The 6,918-nt window shown below is 36.6% G+C and overlaps 1 protein-coding gene across 4 annotated transcripts in view; it reads right to left on the reverse strand.

The window, feature by feature from the left end:
* The window catches only part of LOC149804819 (acidic fibroblast growth factor intracellular-binding protein-like), a 43,028-nt gene extending 38,586 nt beyond the window's left edge, over window positions 1-4,442 (reverse strand). Inside the window, exons 1-2 of one of the 4 annotated variants that reach the window (XM_089944944.1) lie at window positions 4,286-4,442; window positions 1,917-1,976 (exon numbers count right to left, since the gene is read on the reverse strand). The gene's annotated coding sequence lies outside the window, so the exon portion shown is untranslated. Of the gene's footprint in view, window positions 1-1,916; window positions 2,076-2,184; window positions 2,251-4,285 lie in introns of those variants that run through there. The other 3 variants (XM_089944940.1, XM_089944952.1, XM_089944929.1) reach the window with 3 other exon arrangements.
* Window positions 4,443-6,918: the final 2,476 nt, after the last annotated feature.

The following is a 6,918-nucleotide window of genomic DNA, read 5'->3' on the forward strand; positions in this document are numbered from 1 at the left end:
GATATTTCAGATTCTTTTTGTTAATAAAAGCTTTTGAACTTTCCTCAGAAAGTGACTTACCATTACATACTTGCTTATAAGTTGAATCCAACTGCAAATTGCACAGACCCAGATCTGCCAATGTTGTGTTCAGATAGAATTTAAGAAGAATCATTTATTTAAATTATCCATTGGAATTACAATGTGCTCATTTACTGTTTTGATTAAAACACTACTTTGGCATTATTGGAAATTCATTCAAAGACTTCTGGATTATATAACTGTCATACATCAAGACTACTGATTCATCTACTCATTCAAGACTAATGGTACATCAACACATTCAAAATTATAGGAATTCATTCAGAACGTTTTAAACTTTTGGACTTGTTATAGAATATTTAAGATAATTTGGGATTTAATTCAGAATACTGTCAGTTTCTCTTAAATTTTCACTAAGTAACTCAGAGAAATAAATTATTTGTTAATTTTGATAAACTTGTATGTATTGCTTTCTTTCTGTTACGTAGTTTAAAAGCATATATTTGTAACAATACTATTTACTGAATGGTGCAAATAATGATGTTATGACCAAACCACATAATAGTGTATTGAAATTAATTTGAAATCTATCTGGATTCCCCCTTCCCCGGTCATTACCCCTTGCCCTTGCATGATGTCATGACATTGTGATGTCATGAAGTATTATTAGACATGATACAATATATTACAATTTTTATATGTGTATAACTACAATCATGGGATTTTATGATAATGGTGTAATTGTGGTATGGGGATTTTATGATACGGTTATAATTATGATATGGGTTATTGGCTTACATAACAAGACAGTTGACCATTCCACTAACCAGGCTTATGAAGTATTGTAAGAATAAAACCAATGTAACTTTACCTTTAATTTTATATCCTGATAAAAGCAATTTCTAAAGATAATGGCATGATTAATATATCTAGTTTCTTCCTCATAAAATCATCCAAAATGTTGATGATACGAAAAATCTTGATCAGAAATAGTCACTAATGTGTTCACAGCTAATTAGATACAAAATCGGCTCATTAATATGCCTGTAATTGTATTCATCCAAGATCTTAGTGATTTAAACCTATGTACCAAGTTTGATCATATTCTGATGCAGTCCTATGAAAGGCACCATTAGCAGTCAATCACATGCAAGATTACCTCATTTTAGTATGCATTGCTCCAATATACATGTATTATCAAACTCTGCAACATCTTGATCATACAAGTATATACTGAGCATATGATCAGAAGACAAAACCATTTTTATAAGTATATACACTTTAAGTAAATGGAAGAAACAAACTCACAATGGCTAGTATCACTGTTTACAATTTAACTATCTGTCATACGTATAGCATAATGACTGACAGTTAAATGGTAAGCAGCGATACGAGTCCCGGTGATAAAACTTAGAAAACGGAAGATTTAAGAACGATTGTTAGTGATTTTGAGAAAGGCTACAGACACGGCTCTTGGACACAGGTGCTCGTATCCATGCTTATACAATGTACTTGTCATACATGTCATTATTAAAAATAATAATAATTATATAGTACATGTATGACTGATAGTTAAATTGTAAGCAACAAGTCCCTGTGCTTAGGTGGTGGTGGGGTGGCATAGCGAGAAGGGTTAGACGGTGCGGAGCATAATGGAGAGGTCACTAGAGGACCGGAAGTGAGCAAGCCCTTCTATTTCTAATTAGCTGGATCAAAATTAGTGTTTTTATCAGTAAGACATAAAACATCTAATATAACAACTTTAAAAATTCTACCGCGAAATCTGGTATCCATAACCCATGTCTATGCTGCTATTCATAAATAATATCCTTGGTATTCAATCCGTAATTATTCAAACTGATACAACTTCGTGAAAATTTTTTCTGTATACTTACGCAAAATTCAATCTAATCACACTCTTGTGATCTTGTTTTTATACTGGTGAGATCCGTCCACTGTAAATAAAAGGGAGATAACTACAATCATGCAAAGGAAGCTACTAAAGCCGGATATGCATCCCCGTTTGTTTGTACCCCACTACCGATTTCGATAACGAAAACGTTTAATTTGATACAGATTTAAAGAACTAAGTAAAATGAATAATTGATTTATAACTTCCATCTAACTTTGAAAAGAATGGACTGATAGAGGCATCCCCTGCACCTTTCATGCTTAACGGACTTTCCTTACTAACACGGCGCTATATTGCGTACACTATGGGCTAGTTTATTTCCATCAGACAACATAAAGACGTAGTTCATCCTATTCGGTAGCTACCGGATAATTCCGTAATTACCCATAACGTTGGGAGTTTGGAATTATAACCCTTTGCAAACATGAACATATAAATTAAAAGGCTTGTTAAATCCACATGAAAGTCAAATTTGTTATTGTCATTATTTTCCTTTGCTTGATTCGACATTGTAAATATCGGAAGTAGACGAGATAGATATATTGATCTGTAGTGGTACACACACCCCTTGTTTAGAAATGGACTTGTCCAGGAACTGGAAATGGATCTCAAGCATGTCCGTCTGTTATATTGAAAGCTTCCGTTAAGCGTGAAACGCGCAGAAGTTGACGACGTTAGAGACATTGTACTCAGAGTCAGTTAGATACTGTAAATCAACGAATTCATTGACTAAGATTCTTGCACTTTCTTTTATCACATTAAAGGTTTCCATTATTGAAATTGTTAGGGAGTACAAACAAACGGTGATGTATAGTCGGACTAAATACTGTAACGAAAGCTCAAAAGCAGTTTCCAACTTTATTTGTCATCTTTAAAGTGTCATTTGTTTAATTACTGTATTGCACATATATAGCTATGGTGGTCCAAATGACTCGTGGTTCAAAGATTTCGGGGCATATATGTTATCTATGTAAAACAAAATGTAGATGTATGTCGGTAGTAGTTATATGAGGCACTTGAGGAGTTTACTGGGAGAGTGTAACATGACGCGTGTCTTCTTTTTCTTCTTCTCGCTTTTTTTCTTCTTCTTTTTCTTATTGTTGTTGAACAAATGTTTGCTCTTCTTACAGACTTTGCAAAAACTCTAACTCTTCAGCCTATTTTTCTCGAAAAAATCATCAGCCACTGATAATAATTTAGAAAAAGGTGAAGGTAGAACAGGCAAAACATGTTGCGGAGACGACAGGAAATCAGTAAAAGCTAAATTGATGTAATCCTCTTTAGGAAGAGTAATACTGGTTACAGTAGCACTAGTAGTAGTAGTAGTCGTTGTACTGTCACTCTGAGTAATCAGTTTATCTGTGGCGGGTTCGTTACAAAGAAAATTTTGACGTCTGGCCAAGTAATGGCCCAGGCAGTGCCATTTTCATTCGGATAGTCTTGGATTTCACCTCTGACCGAAAGGTTTGACGTCAAAATCGAGAACAATTATTACATTTTCTCCAATATGTCACAAACTGAACGAAGTGTGTCGAGCTGTTTTGAAACTGAACTGTTCTTGATTACGACTGGCTTAAGTTGGTAATTAGCAGACGCAGTTAGGATAAACAAGCAGGGTTGGAACTACCGAGGGTGTGGACTCGTGTCTTCCCTTGTGTTATATTGTTACAGGTTAGGCCTCCCATCCCTTGATTCATGGACGGATACTACTAATTTTCTTTGTAACGAACCCCTATGGTAGCGGGTGCACCCCAACACATTGTTTTCGTTGTTTTATCACCCTTAGGTATTGCACTTGAACTGTTTTGCAATGATATATTGTAGGAATGCTCGTGCGCATAAATATTCAAAGTGACGTGATGCGTAAGACACAGGTGCTCGACGCGAGCTTGATGTTGAGAAAGAAAAAAAAAAAAAACAATAATCTGAAAGGGAAAAAAATCATACAGAGTGACACAAATACCTCAGATTACCCCCATGTTCCGTTCTAACATAGGACCTTCTCTATCATACTATATAAGAGAGAAGGTATGTAGCTTCTAAATATTTGGTTCCACCTATGACCATCGACTTCCTTCTGCTGTTCCCGTCTTTATAGGCACACTCTATGGCTTGTTTTACTCCTGACATATATTTCGATTCATCAAGCCATCATTGACTTTTCTGCGTTGTACCAAACTGAAGTTACAGGCTCCGATACGTGCGAAGTTCGCGAATTTTGCCTGCCGAGACAACCTCGCGCTCAGGTGACAACCGGTGAAAACAACTACATATACCATATTTACAACTCTACGCTACATCACTTTTTTAATTACAGAACAGTGGTAGATGCAAAAGTAAGTTTTTACTTACCATTAACTCACATCAACTTTAGGAACCCTGTTCCATGGAAGAATTAGACATTGTCTTCTTCACTGTACATACATCGCATACAAGCGACTCTCATTTTCAAAACATGTACACTATGGGGCACACACGTCAACGGCGAAATATGACTGGCTCAGACGGTTATACTTAAATAACATCCATGCATCAGAAAACCTTTTCACGATGTAGACTATGTGTACCCAGGCAAAAGAGGTAATAACATCATCACATCATGTTAGAAATAATTTGAATGTGTAAAATTGATGGCAGTATACATTAAAGTATAACCTTTTGAGCCAATCATACTTCGCCGAAGAAAGAAAACACGTTGTGGCTGAATTATGTTACCCGCGTTCTTATTGGTGAACATTTCGATCCATTTCCAGTCTTAGACTATATGTACAAGCTCATTATCCTACTGTCTTCACCTATTCGACGCAAACAAGGTGTATACCAGAATACAATCATCAACCATAGTTAGCAGTATTATGTCCAACACAGAATACATAGACCAGGTGAAAGTATCGTTGGCCATCACGAAGATTACAGAGACAGCCATATGGAAAAGAAGGGTGTACGTACGCAAAAATCTGGCAAAGCTCCCCCCTCCCCGTACAAATGCCTACTTTTTTTACCACACACACACACACACAACACTTGTGCCTACGTACACCTGACGCAGACCCACTCGAATTCTATAGAACGGCCTATATCTAATCAACGCAGAAACGATCAAGGATTCATAATATTAACGTGTTTAATAAAACAGATAGTCCACCGATGTTGAATGTCTGGCTGCGTCAAAGAAATAAGCTGCGTAACTTTAAAAAGTTTGTCTAGTGTCGGCTAAAATTCAAACGCCGACTGAACCCAGTCGAACAGGTTACGTAACAAACAAATTATTATCGAGGTTCCACCCCACCCCGTTTCCTATGCGTACGTACAATATCAGTAATGCGCAACTGCATGCATTTGGGTTAAACCCTGCCCCGTCCAAGTATACGTAGTAAATGGACGGCCTCTAGGTGGAGAAACAATGAAGTCTGAAGTGGTTCTTAGACTACGACCCAGTTGTGAGAAGCAGATTATTGAAGCTGTGTTATCTGTATTAACCCTCTACTTTGGTCAACACATTTCAAGGGCCTTTTCGTTGGCCACCTAGATTTCATAATACAAAGAAACTACTAAAAAAAATTTACTGCCGATTTGTATTTTATGTTTGTGTGTGTTTATTGTATGTTTATATCTATGTCTATGTTAACAGCTAAAACCTAAACCGATTAACGCCCTTGCTTATATTTGATAGAATGTTTGTGTGAGGGCATGTACGTGTCTATAAACACACACAATTGGATATATGGATGGATGCGTGCATGCGTGCATTATAATCTCTCTGTAAACACTCCAACCTTGCTTGCTTGTGTGTGATAGAATAGTATTTTTGTGTGAGTGGATAGTGTTTATAAACACTTTTACCCTGTCTGTGTGTAAGAATGTGTGCATTTTTCATTCCTTTCTTTTACATCCTACCCCTTATTGTGTGATATCATGTTCGTGTGCTTGTACGTATAATGTCAGTACAAATTTCACGGAACTGTGTGTATTTAATGAGTATGCATTATAACAAACTAAAATGTGCTCGGTTTTCGTTTCCGCGTACAGCGTTACCCGAAAAGGTTTATTTACGTCTTAAGTTATTTTAAAATGCTTTGGCTCACCCCTTCCTGGACGAGCAGACTGCCTGCAATGAGGAAACGGATTACCTTAAGCTCTCTTGCCGCGGATTTCACTAAATCAAGGTACGCATCAGACAACATTATCACAACACAACAAGTTTTGTCAGGAAGCTGCCTACTTTAAGGGAGCAATCTTCCGCTGTAGAGCTGATATCTTGGATAGTGAGTCGTAGGACTTAGTGGGGTTTCGTATTACCTGTGCTTCTTTATGTGATGACGTGGCTCAGAGGACGATATGATTTTCTCGTAGTGAGGGGCCAAAGCTTTGGCACCAACAGGTCTGCAGCGAATAAGGGGATTTTCAAGAGATCCTCTGGCCGACAGGGAGCAGCGGGCTATGTGTGGTGGCTACTTGAACATACGCCGAGCGCGGTGTAACCAAGAATACATCGTAATTATCAACTGGATGCCACAAGTTACATATGTTCCGTTGTTATAATTAATAGTATTCTTATAATTAATAGTATTCAGTATCACTATATGAGTGAAAATGAAAGATATGTATAGGTTTCAATCGTCTTATTCCAATAATAGATATAATGGTTAATATACATAATAAGAAGGTTACAGATAGTACTAGACCTGAGATCCTGTTGCGTAGAACGCTCGAGCTTAAAATTCGGTCATTTACAAGAAAGCATTCGCGGTTGACAGGCTATTTCATCAAGGTATGTTTCGAGTGTACGAGTTACATTCACGGTAATGTATATTTTATTAAGATGATGAATAAATATTACACCTGAACAAAGGTATAAATTTACATTTTGAAATATAATTGCGATAAAGTTCGTAGTTTGATGATGTTCATATTATTATCAGTAATATAACAATACGGTACTTTGTTTATATCTTTATAACACTTTCAATGTTTATCAGTAATAT

Source organism: Sinohyriopsis cumingii, chromosome 2 (genome assembly GCF_028554795.1).
Source record: "Sinohyriopsis cumingii isolate HCF-2022 chromosome 2, ASM2855479v2, whole genome shotgun sequence".
Classification (NCBI taxonomy): Eukaryota; Metazoa; Mollusca; class Bivalvia; order Unionida; family Unionidae; genus Sinohyriopsis; species Sinohyriopsis cumingii.